Below are 25,909 nucleotides of genomic sequence, written 5' to 3' on the forward strand. Positions count from 1 at the left end.
CAGAGAGAAAGGTCTCCCTTTACTGTTGGTTCACCCTCTAATGGCCGCTGCGGCCAGCCCACTGCGGCTGGCGCATCGCGCTGATCCGACGGCAGGAACCAGGTGCTTCTCCTGGTCTCCCATAGGGTGCAGGGCCTAAGCACTTGGGCCATCCTCCACTGCACTCCCGGGCCATAGCAGAGGGCTGGCCTGGAAGAGGGGCAACTGGGACCGAATCCAGCACCCTGACCGGGACTAGAACCCGGTGTGCCGGTGCCGCAGGCAGAGGATTAGCTTATTGAGCCGCGGCACTGAACAATAGCTATAAACATTTTTAAATACCTGGAAAAAATTTAACCAAGAATGTCAAATATCTCTATAATAAAAATTACAAAACATTAAAGAAAAAAATAGAAGACATTAAAAAGTGGAAAAGTCCATGTTCATGGATTGGAAGAATCAACATCTTCAAAATGTCCATACTACTGAAAGCAGTTTGAGACTCAATGCAATCCCAATCAAAATACCAACAACATTCTTCTCAGATCCAGACAAAATGGTGATCAAATTCATATGGAAACACAAGAAACCCTGAATAAATAAAGCAATCTTAATAAAAACAAAGCTGGAAGCATCATAATACCAGACCTCAAGACATACTATAAGGCAGTTATAATCAAAACAGACTGGTACTGGAACAAAAACAGACATATAGAACAATGGAGCAGAAGAAACTCCAGAAATCAATCCACAAACCTATAACCAACTTATCTTTGTTAAAGGAGCAAAGATCAACCCCTGGAGCCAAGACAGTCTCTTCAACAAATGGTGCTGAGAAAACTGGATATCTGCACACAGAAGTATGAAACAAGACCCCTACCTTACTCCTTACACAAAAATCCACTCAAAATGGATCAGAGACCTAAATCTATGATGTGATAACTTCAAAATATTAGAGAACATTGGGAAAACACTATAAAACATTGGCATAGGGAAACACTCTTTGAAAAGATTCCAGAAGCACATGCAATCAAAGCCAAAATTAACAAGTGGGATTACATCAAACTGAGAAGGTTCTGTACTGCAGAAGAAGCACTCAGCAAAGAGGCAACTGACAGGATGGAGAAAATATTTGCCAACTCTACAACTGACAAAGGATTAACTTGCAGAATCAATAAAGATATCAAGGAATTAAACAACTACAACACAAACAACCTAGTCAAGAAATGGGCAAAGGACCTCAGCAGACTTTTTTCAAAAGAGGAAATTCAAATGGCCAATATACACGAAAAAGAAATGCTCAGGATCCCTAGCCATCAGACAAATGCAAATCAAAACCAGAATGAGGTTTCACCTCAACCCCGTTAGAATGGCTTTCATACATAAATCAGACAACAAATGCTGGCTAGGATGTGGGAGGAAAGGTACCTTAGTCCATTGTTGGTAGGAATGTAAACTCGTACAGCCATTGAGATGACAGTATGGAGATATCTCAGAAAGCTGAATACAGACCTACCATATGACCCAGTCATCCCATTCTTAGGAATTTATACAAAGGAAATGAAATCAGCATATGAAAGTGTGATCTCTACCCCTATGTTCATTTTAGCTCAATTTATAATTGCTAAGATATAGAATCAACCCAGGTATCCATCAATTTAAGACTGGATAAAGAAATTATGATATATATACACTATGGAATACTACACAGAGTTAAAAAATGAAATCTGTTATTTGTAACAAAATGGATGCAACTGGAAAGCATTATCCTTAGTGAAAATAAGCCAGTCACAAAAAGACATATGGTCTCTCTGATCTTCAGTAACTAATTCAGTACTTAAAATGTAATCTATAGGAGTGAAACTGACTCAGATATGATGATTTTGAACAGCCCTTACCTTGACTGTCTAGAAACAATGTTTTTCTTGCTTGTTTATTTTTGTTTTTTTTATTTCTTTTTTTTCATACTAGTCAGTGAAATATCTATTTAGTGTGAGGTTAATATTTATGAGTATAAAAGTTAATTGAAAATTGATCTCGGTAAAATATGAGTGGAAAAGGTAGAGGGAGGAGGTAGAAAGGCAGAAGTATGAGTAGGAGGGAGGTGGAGATGAAGAATCATTATGTTCCCAAATCTGTATATATTAAATGCATAAAGTTGTATTCCTCAAAATTTAAAAAAAAAATTAAAAATCTCGGATTGGAAGAAATCAGGAATAGCATATTTAATGGTTATATTGGAAAAACAGCAGTGTAATTTCTGGAAGTGTTAGTATAAATTACACTCAATTTATGTCAGTTGTGGGGCTGGTGCTGTGGCATAGTGGGTAAGGCCGCTGCCTCCAGTGCTGGCATCCCCTGTGGGCACCGGTTCAAGTCCTGGCTGCTCCACTTCTGATCCATCTCTCTGCTATGGCCTGAGAGGGCAGTGGAGGATGGCCCAAGTCCTTGTGCCCCAGCACCTGTGTGAGAGACCCAGAAAAAGCTCTTGGTTCCTGGCTTCAGATCAGCGCAGCTTTGGCCATTGTTAGCTGGGGAGTGAACCAATGGATGGAAGACTTCTCTTTCTCTGCCTCCTCTTCTCTCTCTGTTTAACTCTGACTTTCAAATAAATAAATAAATCTTTAAACAAAAGAGAAAGCAAGATTTTAAAAAGCAACATACATTTTAAAAAAACATTACAGTTGTGAAATTCTGTTATCTAAAAAGGAAATTGCATAAATGCAGCAATTATCTATGAAAATTTGGCAAAATATGTCAACTATCATTATATTTTACAGGGTTAAATTAGTAGTAAAATGCTAAAATGAAGAAGTGAAAGTCTGTTCAACTACAGACAGAAACGCATGGACATGGTATACACCTAAAGAACATAGCCAACTTGGAGGCAAAGGCAACCCTGACTGAATGGGAAAAAACATGTCTATCGGAAGTCATAGAATTTTCTTTATTGTACTTTACTGTACTCTAGGTTAGGACCCACACTCACCCACTATTTATTACTTCCCTTCTTCTCACAGAACATCTTTTTAACAGATTGAAGGTGGGAAATGCTATGTGCTTTTTCTGGAGACGGGTCTCCCTGTTTAGAGTTTCCATTAATCTTTCTCACATTCTGTAGTTAGGCTGCTTTGTGTCTTGATTGTTGGTGTTGCACTGAGTTTCTTTCTTCTGTGTTTTTATGGGTATTTTCTTAAAGGCGCAGACAGGCTGCAAGTAGGGATGCTCAGGGAGTGCTCAGAGCATTGGGTCAATATCTGTGCATTGCATGGACTTGGTACAAGGATGTTTCAAAAATGTCACAGGAAAAAAATGGAATTAAAAGATAATTTTACTTTGATGCAAAAAAATAGAAATCCATGCATATCATCAGAAGTTATTGAGTGAACAACAGCATGAGCAAAGTTTAAAGAGCTAAGGTATCTCTCTGAATAGTAGAACAGGTAGCTGATTACTTGGCATGATATAAAAGGCACTAAAATGATTGCCTGGTTCCTTAATCTGGCAGCTAGAATACAGTACCTGGGATTCTCACCTTAATTCTATGAATACTTAGTGTTTAGACATTGAATGCATTTCTAACATGGAAATGATTCTGGGGACATGCCACAATCAACATCAAAACCTTACATAAATCAGTATAGCAGTTTAGCTAATTTGTCACCAATCTGAGAGGTTGGGGATAGAAAAGGCTTTTATTACTGGAGAAGAGGGATGGGGAATGGAGATTAGATGCTTCACAACTGGGAGTATCTGAATTCAGAGTCTCGAGCAATAAGGAGAGGGCTGGCTCAGGGGCTCAAAATCCACTCTGAAATTGGGTGCCAACCCAGTAAGCATAGGGTAGGAGACAAAGGGAAGGAAACTTGACCTTTGTTACGATTTAGCTAAACTGTGAAGGAAACAGAAATAGCTCAACTTATTATTACCTCAGTTTTTCTCTTGATAGCCAGAAGGACAAGGACAAAAAAGGGAAAACAAATAAAAACTCATGATTTGCAACTGGCTTTCTGCTGATTTTTTCCAGAAAATGGCAGGAATGCAACAGTGGCTGCCTTTGAGGCCTTGAGAAAAAGCTACTTTGCCTTGTTTTTGCATTCATCAAAAGTGATTGCTTTAAATGGTAGCAAATTTGAAATCCAGGTTTTCAGAATCTAAATTCAGGGCTGTTTCTACTAGAGCAGACTTTTCACAATACATCAGACAAAACTATTAGAAACAGCAATCAAGAGGATCTTAAAATAAAGAGATGAGGCATTAGAAGTATGCCGGGGGAGGTTTCTATTCCTTAGTATTTAGATCTACAAGAATACGAATCTGTTGGTAATAACAGAGTCCGAAGGAGGAAATTAGTGCTCTTAAAAAATTAGCTCTGGGAACAGTAAAGCTTGACCTTCATTAATATGCACACATTAGCATCATCTGATTTACATTGGTGGTAGCCCAGGTTTTTGGAAGAGCAGCCAGGAGAATAACCTGAGATCATTACAAAACTGGAGTTGTATCTTCTGTTCCTCTCTGAGGATTTTCAAATAAACATTAATTATAACAGCACCAATTTAGAAATGGCTGATTACATAATTTCAATGAACCTGTCATTATCCATAAATATTTCATGAAATACAAAAACGCATACAGCATTTTTCATGGCTTCATAAAGATACTCTTCTCTCTGAAGGAAATAAAACTATGTGTCTTACATAATTCTCAGGTCAGGCAAATGCTACTTCTACAGCACAGTTTATACCTACGGTTTTAAATATCATGGTTAATCTTCCTGGCTTTATATTTTGGGCACAGTGTGGCAGAACTGTGTTTAAGCTCGGTGTTTATCTGATGATAGACTTCCTCTTTTGCTTTACTGAGGGAAATAGGATGATGCAATGATATAAGAGTAATGCATTGCTCTGCAGTGTTCAATAACCTGCAGTTTCTTTGTGCTGCTCCCATTTGGTATGCAAGTTACTTTTTAAGCATTGAGAAGAACCACTGATTATGGAGAACCTAAAAGTAACCCTGGGCACTGTGAGAGTGTTGCGTTGAGAAAACAGACAGAGCTTTGTGCAAGTCATGCCTGTTCATATCTAATAAATTTTCACAGTGCCATCCCAATCTTATGCAAGACAAATGTGAAGAAGACAGAGATCAGGAGAAAACAATAGCAAGCTAATTCTGGAAATGATTGATCAATGGATTTACTCCATCCAAGGCTTATTAAGATGTACCTGTTGTGTGCTGGTCACAGTATTGGACACCCATGAGTGATACAAATTCGAAAAACATCATTGAAGCTCCAAGGATATTAAAGAAGATCACTATGATGAAAAAGCTTTCAATCCTTGGCATACATTGGAGTCCCATAGAGGGCTTGCTCCAACACAGGTTGCTGGGCTCTGCACCTGTGTTTTCTGATTCAGTAAGTATGGGGAGAGGGAACAAACATTTAAAGTTCTAAAATGTTCTCAGAGAAAAATGATATTACTGGTCCTGGGACCACACTTTGAGACCCACTCTTGAACTAGAACTTTTGTAACTGCAAAAGAAGAGACTAAATCTTAGAAAAGTTAACTTTTTTGGGGACAGCGTTGTGGTGCAACGGGTTAAAGCTGTGGCCTGAAGTGCCAGCATCCCATATGGGCACTGGTTGTAGTCCCGGCTGCTCCTCTTCCAATCCAGCTTTCTGCTATGGTCTGGGATAGCAGTGGAAGATGGCCCAAGTCCTTGGACCTCTGCACCCACGTGGGAGACCCAGGGAGAAGCTCCTGGCTCCTGACTTCAGATCGGAGCAACTCCGGCCATTGCGGCCATCTGGGGAGTGAGTCAATGGATGGAAGACCTCTCTCTGTCTGTCTGTACCTCTCTCTGTAACTCTTTCAAATAAATAAATGTTTATTAAAAATGTTAACTTTTGAAGCCTTTTTTGCTTTAATGTAATAAAAATATTGAAACTGTAGGCTGTCAATTGAGGCTAAGGGGACTTCAAAGGAATGGACTAATCCCCCCCCCCACATACACACAGATGAAGAAATAGGACTAGATGAAACCATTTTGCAAATTAAATATTATTTAGTGTACCATCACAAAAATACGGGGTAGGGAAAATGAAACATGAATAAAAATATCTACTGAAAAAAAAACACTTAAAATGATGTACCCCAAATCCAGAAGATGTTATCAGGATGAGGCCATACAAATGCCAGAGCAAAAGTAAGAGAGGGAGGGACCGGTGCTGTGGTGTAGAGGGTGGAACTGCCACCTGCGGTGCCCAGCATCCCAAATAGGTGCCGGTTCTAGTCCCAGCTGCTCCACTTCTGATCCAGCTCTCTTCTATGGCCTGGGAAAGCAGTGGAAAATGGCCCAAGTCCTTGGGTCCCTGTACCCACGTGGGAGACTGGAAGAAGCCCCTGGCTTCAGATCCCCCCAGCTTTGGCCATTGTGGCCATTTGGGGAGTGAACTAGCATATGGAAGACCTCTCTTTCTGTCTGCCTCTGCTTGTCTTGTGGCTCTGCCTTTCAAATAAATAAATAAATAGATCTTTAAAAAGGAAAAGTAAGAGAGGGAAAGAATTATGGTTATTTTTACATTTAAAATTATGGAAGAGAACAAAATAATTGATTTGCCTTTGCTATAATACAATGGTTATTGTATCTGATCTTCTAAAAATCTAGTTGTTTATGGGTTGGCTCCTTGATAGACTCTTTACAGTTGTTTAATTATAAAATCAACTTAACGGTAAGTGAGTGATGATGGGTACATTTCTTTATGTGGCTGGATGTGCACACACTACAAGTGATCAAAGAAGAAAGTTAGACCTTGATACAAATGAGTGGAGAAGTATAAGGTATGGCTAGAAAAATGCAAAAATGGGTCATGCTGGATTCAAGTGCTGTCTTTTTACTGGTAGTCTTAAAGAATAATGACAACTGAAACTCACTAATGTGCACTAATGATGTCATTGAGAAAGAGAAGTCAGACATTTTCTACATATGTTTTTGTATGCTTAATACAGTACATACAGAGGTACAGAGGTTTCATGACCCCTCTAAGTCTTGCTAGTTAATGTCAGAGTTAGGATTAGTAGATTAGGTCTTATTGGTTTTAGTTATTTTTAATGAATAAATATTTGTTTTATTTATTTGGAAAGGAGAGTTACAAGGAGAGAGAGAGAGAGAGAGGGAGAGACAGAGAGAGGACTTCTATCTCCCAAACTGGCCTCAATGGCCAGCCCTGGGCCAGTCTGAAGTCAAGAGCTTCTTCTAGGTCTCCCACAAGGATGCAGGAGCCTAAGCACTTGGGCCATCCACTGTTGCTTTCCCAGGAATATTAGCAGGGAGCTGGATTGTAAGTGGAGCAACCAGGGCTTGAACCTGTACCCATATGGGGTGCTGGCATCACAGGCAGAGGCTTTATGAACCATGACATAGTACCGGCCCCAATTTTGCTTTAGATTTAGATTTATACAACATCTTTCCCTTATATACTATTTCTAGTGAACTTTGTTTTGGGAAAAATTTCCAGAGCTTTAAATTTGTTAGTTTCTCTGTGGGTGAGTACATCCTCACGTGTAGGAGTTGCAGGCATTTGCCTTTTTTTTTTTTTTTTTTTGACAGGCAGAGTGGACAGTGAGAGAGAGAGACAGAGAGAAAGGTTTTCCTTTTTGATGTTGGTTCACCCTCCAATGGCCGCCACGGCCGGCACGCTGCGGCCGGCGCATCGCTCTGATCCGAAGGCAGGAGCCAGGTGCTTTTCCTGGTCTCCCATGGGGTGCAGGGCCCAAGGACTTGGGCCATCCTCCACTGCACTCCTGGCCACAGCAGAGAGCTGTCCTGGAAGAGGGCAACCGGGACAGAATCCGGCGCCCCAAGAACCCGGTGTGCCGGCACCGCAAGGTGGAGGATTAGCCTAATGAGCTGCGGCGCCGGCCAGGCATTTGCTCTTGATATAATCCAAGTTTCATCACAAAAGTGTCATTATTACTAAATTGCTCTTGGTGTCACACTAGAGCACTAGATGTCTTTGCTGTTTTCTCCTGATATTGTTCTGCTGATGCAGTCAATATTGCAGAGTGGTGGCACAGGTAAACCCTGGAATCAAGCTGCTATACCTCACTTATCAGCTCCGTTCTGTGTCAGGTTTGTGACCTTGAGTGACCCTTAATCCTACTAAGCCTGCATTCCTCGTCAGTAGAGATTCAGAGGTACCAGGTCTGTATTAATGGGCAGGTCAGGGAGCTGGGAAGAAGCCATTCTGGAGTCAGGACAATTTATAAAGTTCAAAAAAGGGGGGACTGGCACTGGTTTCAGTACTGGCTTCTTCAATTCTGATCCTTCAATCCTGATATGCCTGGGAAAGCAGAAGATGGCCTATGTACTTGAGACCTGAGACCAATGTTGGAGACCTGGATAGAGTTCCAAGCTCCTGGCTTTGGTCTGGACCAACCCTGAGTATTACGGCCATCTGGGGAGAGAAGCAGCAGATGGAAGATCTCTCTCTCTCTCTCTCTCTCTCTCTCTCTCTCTAACTTTGCCTTTCAAATAAACAAATCCTTTCTTAAGAAGTCCAAAAGAAGAGTGTGTGGACTCTGAAAATGACATAACCATCCACTTGTAGACCCAGTTAAATCATCTAAAGCTTGGTCATTGTCAGTGGCAACATCATTGAGTCTCAAATTGTTTTGCCATTTTGGTGGCTCCTCTGAGGAAAGGCCCTCTGGTCTTCAGAGAGGACCATCCACTCATCTCAGCAGCAAGTTTCTCAAACAAGCCTTGGTCCTGACCTAACCTAATAGAATATTTCCATGGATTCATGATCTGTTTGAAGTACTATGAGCTTGGGCTAGGTGTCCACTGGAGTTTAGCGAGTGATCCTGCCAGTGTTTAACTACCAAGCCAAAAGGGAACTTGTCCCAGGCTTGGAGTGGAGGACACATGTCGCATCCAAGTTAATGGACAGAAGCCCATGGTACTTTTAAGAAAGGACAAATTTGTCATGTGAGTGATGGGAATTATAGGCATTAAAGGGGTTGGTGGGAAATTCCTGAATTTTTATGTTGCAGAAAAAAAGCAAGGTTGGTCTATAAATTATAAAAGGAAGCTTATTTTATTTCCTAATTACCAACATCTGGGTTAGAGTTTGCATATGATTGTGCTAATTCTTAGGATGCACAGAAAATAAATCAAAGGCTTTTTGAGGGGTTAATTTTTCCAACAAAATTATAGGATGGCACAAATGGGCATTTTTTTTACTTCTCACTTGACTTTGCAGCATGCTCATAAAAAGAGTTATCACTGTAAAATATTCAGGGGCTTCTTCAAAGCCTCTTTTGAAGGATTTCCTTTGTCATCAGATCTTTATTTATCAATGGCTTGAGTGCTTTCCAATTTCACTTCTGTGAACTTCTTGAACACCTGCACCTTTTACTTCACAGATGATTATAATTGGCCACAATTTTGGTAAGAAGTTGGCAATGACATGAAAATGATGCATAGGATAAGAGCTAGTGTTTTAATGTAATTTTATGCGGCCAGTTCCTTTTATAATGTCATAATACATTACATTTGCTTTCCTACAAAATTAAGTTTGAGGAATAAAATAATAAATATGTGAATAACAAGGAAGGCCTTGTAAACTTTGTCTATTCTAACAGGGCGAGAGGATTGTGGTCTTTGTCCTTCCTAAGCTGTCATTGACAATAAACACACCCACATTACTCTGATATTGGCCCCAGGCTAGTAGCCCTATCTATAAAATTTTAGTGTAGAGCCTTGATAATCCTGTTCTCTAACTAAATATTTCTAAAAGGAGAGGATGCTTATATTCAGAATAACGCTCCAATGTTGCAATCATTTGGCACACAACATAGAGCTTGATGTCTCTGCAGGGAGCAAGGAAACTCAGATGTTAGATGAATCCCTAAAATGGCAATCTGACCACTGTTTTCTCTGCGATGGTGGACAGCAGTTTTCCTCCTCCAGCATGATAGGGCAGGAACACTGGGAGGAGCAGGAATTCTTGGTGCAGCACACTATTTGTTGCTCCTTCTCAGCATGGAAAATTGGAAGGGATTTTCAGGAATGTATTATTCCGGGGCTGGAGCAGAGGCTGGAGGCTGGGTATGTAAGAAGTCCTGACTTAATTGTCCTCTAGATGCACTGGTGGATAATACACCTCTAATAGACTTGCTCTATTAGAAAAAAAAAAAAACCTTCCATGTGGACCTGTTCTAATTTAGGCTTTGATTCCAATGTCAGGATGGATTTTGCTAGAGTCTGTCCTTTTCTGTGGACATTTGAACAGTAGTTTCAGTTTAGTGTCACGATTGTCATAATGGTTTCTCCTAAAACGTATTGTAGGGAAACACATAGGACTTTGCTCAAAGTGCATCATTGTATCTCAACCTTGGCACAACTAACGTGTGGGCCATTCCTGTTATGGTAGAGTGCCTGGTGCAATGTAGGATCCTTAGCAGTAATCCTGGTCTCTACCCACTAGGTACCTATAGCATGTTTCCAGTTGTGACAATCAGAAATGTTTCCATTTTTTCAAATGCCCCTTGGAGGACAAAAAGGCCCTTAGTTGAAATCCAATCTAGATAGATGGGGAAATCCTATTGGCTGTAGCTTCAAAAAATATTTAGAATTCAATCACCTGTTACTATTTCCATTTTTTTTATTTTTATTTATTTTTTTTAAAGACACTTATTTGATGGGGGCTGAGGCTGTGGCACAGCAGGTTAACACACTGGCCTGAAGTGCCTGCATGCCATGTGGGCACCAGTTCTAGTCCCAGCTGCTCCTCTTCCGATCCAGCTGTCTGCTATGGCCTGGGATAGCAGTAGAGGGTGGGCCAAGTCCCTGGGCCCCTGCACCCACATGGGAGGCCCGGAGGAGGTTCCTGGCTCCTGGCTTCAGATCGGCTCAGCTCCAGCCATTGCAGTCAATTGGGGAGTGAACCATCAGATGGGAGACCTCTCTCTCTCTCTGCCTCTCCTCTCTCTGTGTAACTCTGACTTTCAAATAAATTAAAAAAAAAAAAGACATTTATTTGAAAGGCAGAATGACAGAGGGAGAGGGGGAGAGAGAGGGAGGGGGAGAGAGAGAGAGAAAGAGAGAGAGGAAGAACCATCCACTGGTTCACCCCTCAATGGCCACAATGACTGGGGCTGGGCCAGGTTGCAGTCAGGAGCTAGGAACTTCACTCAGGATTCCCATATAGGTGGCAGCAGCCCAAGTACTTGGGCCATTTTCTGTTACCTTCCAAGACACATTAGTAGGAAGCTGGATCAGAAGTGGGGCAGCCAAAATTCCAACAAGCAATATGGTATGGAATGCTGCATTGCAAGTAACAGCTTAACACTTTGTGCCACAAATACTGACTCTCATTCTTTATGTTTAAAAAGTTTTTCATTGATTTTATGTATCTGACAGACAAATAGAAAATCAGACAGGTAGGGATCCCCCACCACAGCTGGTTTATTCCCCAACTCCAATGATTGGGGCTTGGCTGATCAAAGCCAGTGATCAGGAACTCATTTCAGGTGTCCCACATGAGTGGTAGGGAAACAAGGACTTCAGCCATCACCTACAGCCTCCCAAGGTCTGCACTAGTAGGAAGCTGAAACTGGAAATAAAGCCAGGACTCAAACTGATGTACTTCAATAAGGGATGTGGGTATCTGAACTGGGGACTTAATTTAAAAGCCATATGCCTACAACTCATGTTCTATTTTTGTTTGTGCAACAACTTCCTATTTAGACTCCTTATCTCTATATTTATCTTTTCAGTGTTTTTTCAAATGGCATCCATAATGATCCTGCTTATAACATTCATCTGTTCACAACTCCCTAATGACTCCCTATTTCCCTGAGAATAAAATGGCTCCCTAGAAGAGTTCAGGAAAATGGCATGCTAAGACTTGTGTGCTACTACACTGCCATTTGCTGAACCAGGGATCTAGGAGTCAGTGGAGTAACCAGAGGCATGGGGGCAGTCAATTGTCTGAGAAAGCTCAAAACTTTCTGAAGTTCTTCCTGAAGCTTTTTTCAAAACCAATTAGTGACATAATAGTACTACCTTGGTTCCTTATTGTCAGATATCTCTCCCACCACCAAAAGAGTCGCTCAGTCTGGTCAACAGTCTTTTCAAATTATGCATGACAATTATTTTTATCCAAAAAGTGAAGTGCACACTTAACAGATTTACCATGACTGAGTTAATCTAAAAACAAAGACGAAGGTTCTAAATGCAATCCACAACAGTCCCAATTTTTAAAAAAATGTCAAGATTGATCAAATGAAGGTAAAGTTCGTAAGGCAATTATGTTGAAGAGATATTAATGCATTCAGATTTTTTAAGTTTTGGGTGTTAATTCAGATGAGCTTTCATACAGTACTCAAGTGATTTCCTAGCATACTTTTTTAAGTTGATATTGCAAAATAACAATATTTCATAAAATTCTAAGAATATGCCCTGGAAATATGACAAATAAGATAGATAATTAAGAGATGGAAATTAAGAGCTGGAGAACCACAGTTATAAGAGAACCAAGAGGTATTTTCCCTCCAAATCATCAGGATATAAGATCCTATGAAAACAGCAAAAGTCAAGGATAGTTAAATGTGGCAAGGTTACAAAAAATCCTTACTTTCAGAAACCGAAAAAAATGTCAGCAATCTGTTAGAGCACATAAATAGTGATTGCTGTCTCACTACAATTTGGAAAGATCACACTTGGCTTTGCTAGCTTGTGTTCTGAATCTCCATATGGGAAAAACATTACTGTATAATTCAACCAGCAAAAAGATATAATTTCTAAAAAAATTATACAAAGACTGATATAAAATTGCTGAAATGCTAAAAATATTTGGTAAGTTATAAATGGGACACAGATAATAAAAGAGGCAGTAAAATATTTTGTAGTTATTTGTAATGGAGTGAAATTAAGCAAAGAAAACTTGGAAGTGGAATATCACAGAGAGCATTCTGATGACAGATAGTAATGTCCCATTGCATAGCAAGAGCCCCACACCATAAGAAAATCTGAATGTGAACTGGGAATACTCAGATTCTCAAAGGTACAATATTTTCCAGTGACAGGAAGACAATTCCTCATTTTGTTTTTTTCCCTCCTGGCTAATTACAAATTCCTCATTTTTCAAGAGTCTTGCAAAAACATTTCTTTTACCACTCAGCTTTTTGGCCTCCATGCTTCTTTAGGGAGAGAATATGATAATCTGATAGAATATGTTGGCTCATATGCTGCTAACTTTAATCCTTTGTTAAAGAGTAAGTTTCCTTTTTCCTTCAGACTTTTGGCTTGGGATAACATTTTCTTGTCAAAGAAAACAATGCTCATTTTCACAAGTTTTAAAAGCAAACATTTCCACATAATATTCTAAAAGTTGATTATTAAATAAAAGATGCAATCTAATAAGAATGGTCCGGAAAGTCATTTGTTAAATGCATTCATTAACACATTTTCCCCACACAGTTGATTCTATAAGTGGTAGCTATGGTCTCTAGCTAGCAAACACAGTTTTAGTGTTCAATGCTGTTGAAACAGTGTTCAATAAAGGAGATATATTATAGGTTAATAGAGCCTTGGGAGTCTGGAGGCAGTGAGAGAAATAGTTGGGAAATCTGATTGTCTTTATAAGTTATTTCTAAGAAAGACAATTGATTTTCAAATCAGGGCTCAGAATACGAAGACTTGAACTATAACATGTCCCAGAAAATGAGGAGACCAAGGAGAAAAAAAAAAGAAAAAAGAAAAAATGAAACAAGAGATATTTTCTTCAGGTCAGATGACAAGTGACAAAGGAAACTCACCCAAACTAAACATTCTTATCACCGTGCTTAGTAAAAGGCCTCTTTTTTCTCAGCACTGAGAAAGTCACCAGGAAAGGATTCTCTGTGTTCCCCTAAATTCTGACTCTAGTGATCACTACTTAGTATCTTCAAAGAGACCATTTTTTATGGCTCTCTTGCACTTCTGTATATCTTGCAAAGCAAAGCATGGGCTGATCTTTGTCCTTGACCATCTTTTCCAGGATGTTTATAAAGAGACAAGACTTGGAAGGTAGACATAGAGTCTCCAAGCCTAGAAAAGACCAGAGTGGCTTATAGATTTGGAACACCAGGAGCTCTGGTGCAACGGAAGGCACCTAAGCTCAAGGTTTCTCTTACAACACCATCCCGTGGGAACTGAGGCCCTTAGGTAACTGTAGATACTGATACTCTGGCTATTTCTATTGCTTTGAGTTACATGCCATCTTTTGTCTCTGACACTGAAGGCTCATCATCTACCGGAATTAGGAAAGTGAGGAAGGGTAATTTGTCAACTAGAAGTGAGTTTACTGTTATTTAAAAAAAAAAAAAAACAAACCAATACATTTGGATTCTGATTCTGATATACCACCTATTTCTTTACGGATAAAACTCTGCTCATTTATATAATAAATCATTTAGTATAAGTAGCCATATGTTTTGTGAAAAGGAATACATACTTGGTAAAAACAGGTTAGGAATTAACTGTGAATGTCCATTTTTATGTATTTAAAAATTGTCTTCACTATTCTTAGCTGCATGTAGAAGAAGTCTTCAAAAAGTTCACAGAAAATATATATTGTGAAAAAACTTGCATGGATTTATATTAAGACAGATCTTTGACTTGTTAAAATGTCTTTCTCTCTCAAGATCTATTATCTTCTGGAAAAAGACAAGTCAGTTAGGCAATGAGGTACTTCTCCTGTTTCTTAGTGACTAATTATTGTTATCATTAGTACCTTATACATAGCAATGGTTGGCATTGTGATGTAGTGGGTAAAGCTGCCGCCATATGGGATGCTGGATTGCATCCTGGCTGCTCTACTTCCAATCCAGCCCCCTGCTAATGGCCTGAGAAAAGCAGCAGCAGAAGACCCAAGTGTTTGGGCCCCTGCTACCTGCATGAAGCTCCTGGTTGTGGCCTAGCACAGATCTGGCCATTGTGGCCATCTGGGGAGAAACCAATGGATGGAAGATCTCTCCCTCTCTCTCCCTCTTTCTCTGTCTCTCCCTCTCTGTAACCCTTTCAAATGAATAAATGAACCTTTTAAAAAAATGGAGTTAAATATGAGTAGAAGTGTACTTCAAAAAGTTCTTTAAAAATAGAATTGAAAAAGCACTTATTTTGAGGCAGAAAAATTGAAATCCATGCATAGTTTTTTCATAATATTCATTTTCCATGAACTTTTTCAAGATCCCTTGTATAACCTTGTACAATCCCATAAGATTAGAATTTTAAACATATTGTTTATATCAATTAAATAACACAGTAGCATGTACACTTTCCTTTTATAAATTTAGACAAAAAATATCTTACCAAAGAATCCAGTCTTTAATAACTTTGAGAAATTAGATTACAGTTATTAACATATACATCTTTAGAAGACTGAATAATTGGAATTGTCAGAACAATAAGGGCTTCATTTTTAGGGTGTCTACTGTCAGGAAAATTAGTTTCAGATTTCACAAGGAGAGATAATAGGAAATAACTTGAAAAATGATCTAAGACATTTGTTTTTGCTGAAGCTTTAGAGTTCAGGTTTTGTTCTATAATTAAATACCCACATGCAAAATTTAATTAGAAGATAAACTAATTCTTTTTTATTTTTAAGATTTATTTATTTATTTGAAAGGCAGAGTTACAGAAGGAGAGGCTGAGGGAGAAATGTACCAGACTGAAGCCAGGAGCTTCATCTAGGTCTTGCACATGGGTGCAGGGGTCCAAGCACTTGGGCCATCTTCCACTGCTTTCCCAGGCTCATTAGTAGGGACCTGAATTGGAGGTGGAATAATTGAGACTCCAACATGCACCCATATGGCATTCTGGCACTGCCAGCAGCATAGCTTAACCAGCTATGCCACAGCTCCAGTCTCTAAACCAATTCTTAAAATGTTTAATAGCAATAAAAATGGGTGGCTTATACTTATCTGCCAAACAAGTTTTTACCCCTGCATTATCTCATTTAAAGCCATAACAACTATTATCTATGTTTTATAGTTGAGGAGATTGAGACTTGGAAAATTAACTTGCTCAAGTTCACATAGCCATTAAGTGATAATATTTTTCAATGAAAATGGAAATTTTCCTGTTTTCAATGAAAAAATGGAAATTTCTTTTGGCACTTGATATCTCAGAAACCAAATCTGAAGAAGAGATTTGCATTTCTTCTATTTCATCCAATTCGCCCTCAACTCGGGACTATCTAAGGAAAAGAAAACAATGTATGCATATTTTGGGAATAGCTTGTTAGAAATCCATTAACTTTTAATTTTTAACTGTCAAGATTTTAACCACTGAGGGTATTAGGTTAAATCTATCATTTAAGAAAATTGCAAATGCTTCCTTTGGGAGAATATTAACTCAATTCCATGAAGCTCAGACTGCAAACTCTACAAGTAGATGGTACACACTTTAGCAGCACTAATCAATTAAGCCTCATAATCCTGCTGAAATTGCGTGCTGGCTTTCCCAGGAGGCCATGCAGCTGCCATCTATAGCCTTTACTGCAGATGCCTTACTAGATCTTTATCCTGGGCACTCGGAAGCCTGTTCCTGATTGCTGTTCACTGTCTGAGGTAGTGGGAGTGGCAGCAGGTTTCTAGAATTTCCAGGTTTGTGCAAGGTAATGAGTATGGGTCAGGAGATAAGGATTTTGCTCTTGGTCCAAATTTGAACTTTCTCCCAGCCTGTGGATAATCTCTGCAAGCTGTGACTAATTTATTCCACAAATCAGACCTAAAGGTAGCCTTGCACATAGTTAAAGAAGTAACTGCAGCTGTGGTGTGATTTATAAGGCCCTTAGCGAAAGGACTCTGCTGTATCTTGCCTCATGCTCTCATTCCCCACCTCCAATTTCCAGAGACCAACCGTCTATAAACTTGGCATGTCTAGACACCCTGAATTACCCTGCGAAAAAGAATTTAAAAGATTTGGGGAGCATAATCATTCTCTCTGAATCAAATTCAAACTTCTGCTCACTCTTTGCTTTTCCAGTTTTTATGGCTTCCAGATTTACGATTGTTAATATTGATCTTCAGCTGAGGTCCATGTTCTAGCGGGGTCTCTGGCTTTACAGTATGAATGTGTGCCTGCTGTCTAAGCAAACCCTCTACCAACGGGCCTCGTTTCTGTATTTGTCTTTTTTAAAAGATTTTATTTATTTGAGAGGCAGAGTTACAGACAGAGGGAGAGAGAGAGGTCTTTCCACTGTTTCACAATGGCCACAATGGCCGGAACTGGGCCATCCCGAAGCCAGGAGCCAGAAGCTTCTGGATCTCCCATGTGGGTGCAGGGGCCCACACATTTAAGCCATCTTCCACTACTTTCCCAGGCCACAAGCAGAGAGCTGGATTAGAAGAGAAGCAGCCAGGACATGAACTGGCACCCATATGGGCTGCTGGTGTTGCAGGCAGAGGCCCAGCCCACTACACCACAGCGCTGACCCTTGAGTTTTTCTGTATTAATACTAACCCACCTGATGACTAGTCCTTCCTCTGCCACTATACAAGCTGTGACTAAACTACCACATTTTGATAAGCCATTGGTTCATAACAGAGCTCATGCACAACCCTGCTGCCCCAGATCCACTGGGGTAGTTATCAAGCATCATTATCCTCGTCACAGCCGAAGACTGCTTTGTGCAGGCACAGACCGACTGTTAGGTTAAGGGAATCCTATCTGTGAAACACTACCAAGGAACAATGTACTAGGACAGCCATTACATCCAAATCACACAAATGAGATCAAAAGCTGCGTGCACAACTCCAGATAACTCTAATAACAATAATTTTGAACTGTATTTTCATAAGAATCATTTTTCCTACAAAATTCCTCCTAGAACCTCAATAATTGATTTGTTTGTTCAATAACTATTGATCACATTAAATGTACAAAGCACTGAATATGCAGCTCAGTCAATGGAAATGCCATCCATTCACCAGATACATCCAGCTCAGAATTTAGGGGTCATCCTTGATTCCTGTCTTTCCCACACTGCAGTATCCAGTCCACCAATGAAGCCTGTCAACACTACTGCTAATTTACTCTAGCTCCATTTTTTTCCCATTTCTCGCCAAATCTACCTTTATTCAAGTCATCATCATATATCTATCTACCCAGCAAACATTCTTCATGCTTCCATTCTTGCATTCCCATAATCTACTCTACACATAGGAAGCTTTAGCATGATCTACAAGGTCCTATGATCTTCTATTCTTCTACCACCTCACCTCTATCGTTCACAGGCAGACTTCTTAATGTCCTTTTGTATTAAACTTTTCCTACCTTAAGTCCTTTGCTTTTTATGTTTCTTCTTTTGGAGGGCTCAACCACCCGATCCTCTCACGGCTGCCTCTTTCATGTAATTCCCAATACAACCCGGTGAGAAGAGACTTCCATGATCAGCAATTTAAATAAGCCCTCCAGCCACAAGTTACTCTATCACTTTCACCTGTTCTGTAGTCTGCACAGCATTGATTAGCAGGAGAAATAGCAGGTTATTCTATTTGCTAACTTGGTTGTCTTCCTCCCATCCCCCTAACATTGTAAAGTCTCTTCACAACTGTATTCCATAAAATAGTGCTTGGTAGATAGTTGCTACTGTATGGTTATTTGTTAAATGCAAGTGAAGAGAAAAAAAAACAAAGTTCCTTTCTTCACAGAACTTCTGGCTGGATGGAAAAAAAAGAGTAAATAAATTAGTAAATAAATGAGGTGATAAGTACTACAGAAGAAGGGGCAGGGATAGATCGCTCTGTAGTCATGGGAGATGTCTCCATGAAGGTGGTGTGAAGGAAATGAGCTGGGCAGACTTAGTGGATATTCAAAGGAGGAGTGCTCCAGATAGAGAAGAGGCAATGCCAGGCTTATTACGTCTGGCCTGTTGGACTTAGGCGTGAAATGGGCCAAGTGGGGGAGTAATAGGCGATGTGGTCAGAAAGGTAATGGGTTATAGCTTCAGGGCTGTTTCATTGAGTTTAAATCCTAATAATTTAGCCATTAAAGCTCACATTCTTCAAAAGGATAAAGGACACTTAGGAGGTATTTCAGGCTTCATAGAAGAGTGTGTGTGTGGTCTAACTGGTTCCATGGAGGTTGATATTAGTGTGGATGATATCAGATTGTTCTTGTGTACCCAACCACACTATACATTAGAATCTCAGCAGAAGATGAAAAATTGCAAAGAACAATCAGATTGGGGCTGGTGCTGTGGCGTGGAGGGTAAAGCCGCCACCTGCAGTGCTGGCATCCTTTATGGATGCTGGTTCAAGTCTCGGGTGCTCCACTTTCAATCCAGCTTTCTGCTATGGCCTGGGAAAGCAGTAGAAGATGGCCCAAGTCCTTGGGCCTCTGCACCTGTGGGGGAGACCCAGAAGAAGCTCCTGGCTCCCTGGGTGTTGCAGCCAATTGGGGAATGAACCAGCAGATGGAAAACCTCTCTCTCTTCTTTCTCTCTCTCTCTCTCCTTCTGACTCTCCTTCTCTCTGTGTGTAATTCTTTCAAATAAATAAATCTTTTAAAAAAAAGATCATAGCATAATCATTCTGGACCTCCCAGGATTGATTAGTCTTTACTCTAACAGACACTTGATTTTGATTTGAGTTTTGATTCAATGTAAAATGAGGAGTTCAGTTTAATGCTGATGTTTTTGAGTTCAAATAATCTGATTGCTTTTGGTAACCTGTAGGCAAGGCCTGTGTATAAAAGAAAAATAGTTCTTCAACACGCTTTTGTGTTCTTTTTTAAAGATTTATTTATTCATTTGAAAGTCAGGGTTACAGAGGGAGAAGGAGAGGCAAAAATGCTTTCCATCTGATGCTTCCTAGGGTTCACATTAGCAGAAAGTTGCAATAGGAAGTGGAACTCGAACTCAAATTCAGCCCTTTGATATGGGATACAGGTGTCTCAAGTGGTGGCTTTACCAGATGCACCACAATAACTGCCCCAGCAGTTCACAATTTAATTGGTAGAGAAGACAACCATGAAAAGGAAATCTTATAGGAATCACAGTTCGTGCATAAATGACTCTTTCCATGAATCTTCCTTCTACCGTTAGTTGCTAGCTTCTGAGGTATTTCATACTTCTCTAAATGTACTTTCCTGGTCTGGAGACAATTGTATTTATGATCCAGGAGAATTTACGAAGTGATGACTGGTGGCAAAGGGATTCAGGGTGAGTTACCCCACCTGTGTTACTGACTTAGCCTTGGCCTATTATCCTTGTTCTGGCAGCTGGAGTTGCCTTTGGCTTGGGAACAAGCTCTTTCAGCTGCTTATCTTTGAGCTATGTCACACTTGTACCCTATTTTCAAGTTTTCTAGAAATTAAAATCTTCCAAAAATTAGAGTTGGACAGAGTGCATTAGTTCATAAGGTATGGCATATTAGTATACTTGGAATGTGTTTAACGTGTGTGGAGAGTAGAGGGAAAACTGTAAGGACACTGAGATGTCTTCAAGGACCAGATCACCATCATAACAATTGCGTTAAACAGTTTGAAATTTGCCCCCAGGAAATGGCTTCTGGTAGGTAAGTGATGGATCACATTTGTACTTTTAGAAATATCACTCTGCAACGGTGACTTGATCAGCCCTCACCCTGACTGTTGATGAGCAGCTTAATATGTTATCCCTCTTAGTATTTTTTTGTTTGTTCTACTTAATACTTTTGGTTGAATACTGTAATCAATACACAATTCTTCTTAAGTGCTGAAACAACTGAAAAGTGATCGCTGTTAAATATAAGAGTGGGAATAAGAGAGGGAAGAGATGTGCAATTCGGGACATGCTCATGACTTACCTCAAACAGTAGAGTTAGAAACATACCAGGGGATTCCAATTCAATCCCATCAAGGTGGCATGTACCAATGCCATCTCACTAGTCCCAGTGATCAATTTCTGTTCACAATTGATCGTAATGATAGGACTAAGAACCAAAGGGATCACATAAACAAGACTAGTGTCTGCAAATATTAGCTGATAGAATAAAAAAGGGAGAGAATGGTCCAACATGGGAAGTGAGATACACAGCAGACCCATAGAATGGCAAATGTCCTAACAACACTCTGGCCTCATAATCAGCCCTTAAGGCATGTGGATCCGGCTGAAATGCCCATGAGAGTATTTCAGGCATGGAAAGCCAAGACACTCTGGGGGGGAAAAAAAAAACCTAAATGAAAGATCTTCACGAGTGAGATCCCAGTGGAAAGAATGGGTCATCAAAGCAGGAGGTACCTTTCTCTGAAGGGAGGAGAGAACTTCCACTTTGACCATGGCCTTGTCTAAAAATGATCAGAGTCAGTGAACTCAGGGGGCTTCCATAGCCTTGGCAGCTCATGACAAGAGCCTAGGGTGATTACTGATGCCATAAACAAGAGTGTCAATTTGTTAAGTCAACAGCAGGAGTCACTGTGCACTTACTCCTCATGTAGGATCTTTGTCCTTAGTGTGCTGTACATTGAGATTTAATGCTATAACTAGTACTCAAACAGTATTTTTCACTTTATGTTTCTGTGTGGGAGCAAGCTGTTGAAATCTTTACTTAATGTATGCTAAACTGATCTTCTGTATATAAAGAGAATCGAAAATGAATCTTGATATGAATGGAAGGGGAGAGGGAGTGGATAAGGGGAGGGTTGTGGGCTGGAGGGACGTTATGTGGGGGAAGCCATTTAATCAATATTCTGTACTTTGGAAATTTATATTCATTAAATAAAAGTTAAAAAAAAGAAATATCACTCTGCCTGGATTGGAAAATGGATTGGAAGGAGGCAAGACTGGAGGCAAGAAAACCACGTAGGAGAACAGTGTAAGAATCCAGGCAGGCCATGATGACTTTTTGTTGTAAAATTATGGTATGGCAGGGTGTGCTCGAATGGTTTTGCTGCAGCTCCAGTTCCCCTCTGACCTTTCTTGCTAGAACACTGGGCCCTGGGAGTCTGTCTCTTTCAGCTACATTGATACCGTTCTCCAACTTTCAGCTAGATTCAGTCAACAGCAGATATCTATGGGCAATTAGAGGGAAGGAGAAGAGCGAGGTTGTAATTGATTCCCCCAGTACCTGTTTGTTGACTGCATCCATTTAGTAAAAGGCTACAGCTGGTGTCTGGCAGCCCTATCCATATAGGTCTCCCCTCTGGTTCCCAGTAACCACTCACTGTGGTTACCATTTCTGGGCTAGATATGATTGCTCCAAAGGCTATGAATCACCCTTAGGTTTTCTTCAGCCCTGATCACACTTTAAAATAATATTCTCATTATTAAATTCTCCTCAAATTGTGTACCTTGAATGTATCATCTGTTTTCTGCTGGCACCTTGACTGATGCACAAAAAGCTAGTGAAATTAGTTAGATATGGGAAATGGTAAGATGGTATAATTGAAAAGATTCAGTGTGTGAGAGTTTGCAAAAAAGGGAGAAGTTGTTCATGTGAATCGCTACAAATAATGCATATGAGAGGCATTTTGAAGACAGATGAGGCAAGGCAACTTGGTGAATAAACATATAGCACAATAGCATAGACAAGTCAAAAACGATTCCGCCACTGGATACACGTCATGGATGCCAGGCACCCTGCATGCTGTTCTTTTTTGCTTTTTTGTTTGCAGCCAGTGGACTGGCTATCAACTTAGTGCAGATCCAAAAATGATTGACTCTGGAAAATGTAGTACTGTGAAGTCATTTTATACAATTTTTAAAAAGGGTTTTATTTATTTGTTTGAGAGGCAGAGTTACAGACAGAGAGAAAGGTCTTACATCTGCTGGTTCACTCCCCAAATGGCTGTAATGGCCAGAGCTGGGCCAATCTGAAGCCAGGACCCAGCGGTTTCTTCCCAGTCTCCTACCTGGGTGCAGGGGCCCATGCTAGTATTTCAGGCAGAGGCTTAACCTACTATGCCACAGCATTGGCCCCCATTTTATACAATTAAAATACTTTTCTATACTTACAACCAACAGAGCATTCTATTTCTTCTCTTTCTGTAGTGCTCCAATAATCTGCATTCAGAAACCCAGGAATACCTTCCAATGCTCCCATAAGTTTGCCAATGGGAAAATCTGCACCATGACCTGGTCAAGCAAAGGATCCTCTTACCTCTGACTGATGTTTTGTCTTCAATATAAGTGGAAGACAAAGCAGGCCAAGTAGTTTTCTCTAAATTTACATTCATACATTAGATTACACTTCTATGATGGTAATAATGAGGGAGAAGAAAGAGGAAGAGGAGGAGAGGAAATAGTGAGAGGAAGAAGAGAAGTTGGTGTTAAGGGAGGAACAAATGGTAAAAGCTCATGGAGGTAATATGGACATAGGGCAGCCCTGGGACCTCTTATATAGCTGCACTGACAATCATCCAAAAAGAAAACAATGAGATTCTTATGAAACAGAATCCTAGATGAAAAAAAGAACACATCCTTAGCACTACGGCCCACTGGAGTCCTCTTGTCCATGACTGACTTGTATTTACATTGCTTCTTTTTTTTTAGGTAACAATGATGCAAAATATCTATCTTCATAAATGAATCTTGTAACAACCAATTTCACTTTAAAAAATGTAAATATGTGTATCTGTGACTATGTATATGCCAAATCAATTCAGTTACAAAATTAACAACCTAACTACAAAAAAAAAAAAAAAAAAGAAATAATCAGAGGAATTAGGCCTAATCACTTGTGTTAACTGACCAGTTGGAACTGTTAACACAGATGTGCACACAGGCATAACTGAAATCATCACCAATTTTTCATGTTATAGGCCAATTATTTTGTTAAACAAGCATAATAAGCTTTTCTAGGAGACAAAATATTACCTTTACTACTCTTCTTCTCTTGCTGTTAAAGGTTATTAACATGTAAAAGCTTATTAAAATCTTGCCTTCCATGAGAACACAGATTTTAGTGCCAACAGATTCACGTTATCTGTTGGTGCAGAACCAAGCACTGGCATATTGACTTGAAATATAGACAAGTTGCATGAAAGGGGAAGCCTGTGGTTTTCCACTTCTGTAGTTAGATGTGCTTTGATAATATGTCAAAACATCACATAGTCATACAATAAATTAGTTTTGCATCCACACTTGTGATTTTTCTTGCTTATCGCTTGGAAAGCTTGGTCTGACCCGAGTCTCAATCCTCCAATTCATCGGAAGCAGTTGCTCTGAAAGGTTCAAGTAAAAATCAGGCAGAGGCCTCAGTTATCTTTTCTGAAAATTTATTTTTAAATTGACAACTGAAAATTGTGTATATTTGTTGTGTTCAATGTGATGTCTGGATAAACATAAACATTGTGAAATGATTAAATGAAAATATCCTTTGCCTCATATACTTATTTGTGTGGTAAGAACATTTAAAATCTACTCTCTTAGTGACTTTCCAATATGCAGTATGGTATGCAGTATAGTCACCATGCTGAACAACAGATCTCCAAAACTTAATCATCTTTTCTAACTAAAACTTTCTACCCTTTGACCCAAGTCTCCCCATAACCCCACCCTCCACTCCCAGTGCTTTCCAGCCATTGATATACTCTCTGCTTCAACAAGTCAACTGATTTAGACTCCACATAAAATGAAAAATGAAATCATGCAGTGTTTGTCTTTCTGTGTTTGGTTTATTACACAGCATAACGTCTACTGGGTTCTCTTGTACTGCAAAATGACAAAATCTTCACTTGTTTGGTTAAATCCATTCCTAAGCTTTCTTTTTCTGTAGCTATCATAAAAAGACTTGTTTTCCTGGTTTCTTTTTCAGTTAGTTTATAGTGTATTAGCATATTAGAAGTGTTACTGATTTTGTATTTTTTTATTCTGTAATTTTACAGGATACAGGTATTCTGTTAGAATATTTATTAGTTTGAGTAGGGTATTTTGGTGGCATCTTTAGGGTTTTTTATGTATAAGACCATGTCACCTGCAAACAGGGATAATCAAGGTTTTTCTTCCCTACTTGGATGTCTTTAATTTCTTTTTCTTGACCAACTGCTCTGACGAGGACTCTAAGTACCACATTGTACAGAAGTGGAAAGAGTAGGCATGCTTGTCATGTCCCTGGTTTTAGAGGAAAAGTCTTTTGCCTTTCACTGTTGATGTTAGCTGAGGGCTTGCCATAAAAGGATTTTATTATGCCGAGGGACATCCCTCCATATCTAATTTGTTGATTTTTTTTGTAAAACCACTTTCACTTTTGTAATAAAAATTTTTAAAAAGATTTATTTATTTATTTGAAAGTCATAGTTACAGAGAGAGAGAGAAAGATCTTCCATCTGTTGGTTCACTCCCCAGATGGATGCAATGGCCAGTGCTGGGCCAACCCGAAACCAGGAGCTAGGAGGTTCATCTAGGTCTTCCAAGTAGGTGCTGGGGCCCAATCTCTTGGCCCTCTTCTGCTGTTTTTCCCCTAAGACATTAGCAGGGAGCTGGATCAGAAGTGGAGAAGCTGGACTCAGATCAGCACACATATGGGATGAAAGTGTTGAAGGCAATGGCTTTACTTGCTATGCTGCAATGCCATCCCCCAAATTTTGTCATAAAATTTTTATCTATTGAAATGATTATATGTTTTTTAATCCTTCCTTCTATTAATGTGACATATCACATTTTTTTATTTGCTTGTGTTTTCTCTCATTTCTTCTAAGTTATCCAATTTGTTACCTTTAATTGTTCATACTGGTCTCTTATTGTCCTTTTGATTTCTGTGATACCAATTTTAGTGTTTTCTCTTTCATTTATAACATTTTGTTACATAATATGATAGTTTTATCTCCTTTTTTTAGACTAGCTAAACATGCAAAATTTATTTTTAAAAATAATTTGAGAGGCAGAGAGATAGATACACACACGAAAACATACAAATAGACTGAACTCCCATCTACTGGTTCAGTCCCCAGATTCCCA

The 25,909-nt window shown here is 39.6% G+C and overlaps 1 protein-coding gene across 1 annotated transcript in view; it reads right to left on the bottom strand.

Annotated features, from left to right (window-relative positions):
- Window positions 1-18,422, bottom strand: part of SAMTOR (S-adenosylmethionine sensor upstream of mTORC1) — a 223,074-nt gene extending 204,652 nt beyond the window's left edge. The window contains exon 1 of the mRNA XM_089328524.1: window positions 18,307-18,422. The gene's annotated coding sequence lies outside the window, so the exon portion shown is untranslated. The remainder of the gene's footprint in view (window positions 1-18,306) is intronic.
- Window positions 18,423-25,909: the final 7,487 nt, after the last annotated feature.

This window comes from Oryctolagus cuniculus, chromosome 3 (genome assembly GCF_051225735.1).
Source record: "Oryctolagus cuniculus isolate XC-2025 breed Fujian yellow rabbit chromosome 3, ASM5122573v1, whole genome shotgun sequence".
In the NCBI taxonomy this organism is placed as follows: domain Eukaryota; kingdom Metazoa; phylum Chordata; class Mammalia; order Lagomorpha; family Leporidae; genus Oryctolagus; species Oryctolagus cuniculus.